The sequence below is a fragment of the Crocodylus porosus genome, unplaced genomic scaffold (genome assembly GCF_001723895.1).
Source record: "Crocodylus porosus isolate Cpor-Errol unplaced genomic scaffold, CroPor_comp1, whole genome shotgun sequence".
In the NCBI taxonomy this organism is placed as follows: domain Eukaryota; kingdom Metazoa; phylum Chordata; order Crocodylia; family Crocodylidae; genus Crocodylus; species Crocodylus porosus.
In genome coordinates this window covers 147,117,370-147,118,748 of record NW_017728906.1, presented here as the reverse complement: position 1 = coordinate 147,118,748, position 1,379 = coordinate 147,117,370, and positions in this window count along the sequence as shown.

Here is a 1,379-nt window from a genome sequence, read left to right as displayed (position 1 = left end):
GGGGCAGGCAATTATTTTGGGCTGAGGGCCACTTACTGAGCTTTGGCAAGCCATCAAGGGCTGCATGACAGGCAGCCAGGGGAAGCCAAATATTAATTTTCTAAATATTTTAGGGGCCCCGTGGGCCATATAGAATGGCTGGCGGGCCACATTCGGCCCTCGGGCTGCATTTTGCCCACCCCTGGGCTGGGGGGAGCAGGGAGAGGGTGATTAGAGGCAGGGCATGTATGCATATGGCTGGCATGCAGCCAGGCAGTGTGGTGGGAGCAGCCCCATCAGCTGGATGCAGGTAAGTCTATGGGGGCAGGGGTGGAGGACAAACTTTTGAATGGTCTTACAATCTTACATGAGATTACTGATGATAACCAGCAATGGGCAGTGCTACTGAGCATCTTTGGTTCAAAGGCTTTTCAGAATATTTGCTTGCTTATATCCCTGGCCAAGCCCCATAACTAGTCCTACAACAAGATCCTTGAATTGAGGGGTTGGGCTTGTGTGTGTGTGTGTGCGCGCACGCGTGCGCATGTGTGTGGTACGGGTGTGCAGAGGGGATGGGTGTGTGAGCGGGGTGAGTGCCTGCTGGCACTGAGGGAAGCTGTCCAGGCCTTGGGGCTGCAGCAAGGTAAGGGAGGCAGGGGGTCATGTGTGCCCCTCCAGTGGGGGAAGGGGACAGTGGGGAGCTGAGTGGCCAGGTCGGTGACATCAGGGCCAGTGCCCAGGCTTGTAGGGGCAGGGCAGCCAAGATGACACTGCAGGGCCGGAGGGAGATGGGGACTGTGGGCTGGAAATGGATGGACACTGGCAGGGCTGGGGGGTCTGTGGTTTGGGAGCAAGGGGCACTGGAAGGGGAAGAGACTGTGGACTGGGAGTGCAGGGCACCGGCTGTGCCAGGATGCTGCATGTTGGGAGCAAGTAATGGCACCAGCAGGGACCAGGGGGTGGGAAGAAGGGGGCTGCAGGTTGGGAGTGAGGTGCACTAGCATGGCCCAGGGGGGCAGGGTACTGCAAGTTGGGAGTGAGGGGCACTGGCAGGGCCAGCAGTCTGTGGGTCAGGAGTGAGTTGCAGCAGCAGGGCTGGGGGGGACTGTGGCTTGGGAATGAGGGGCAACAGAATGGGCAGAGGCAGGGCACCAGCATATCACTGGCCCCCACAATCATATACACCCCTCTCCCACCTGACAGGTGTCCTCTTTTTGGAACTGGAAATATGGTAACCCTAAATTATCTCTTCTGAACAGGTTTTAGGATGCGTTAGAAAAAAACAGAGTGAAAACTTGTAAGCTTGAGTTTGACTTTAAGGTGCAATTCTAGCATTTTTTGCTAAACCTTTGTTCATTTAGGACTGATCCCAAACACATTCAAGTCCATGGTAGTTTATT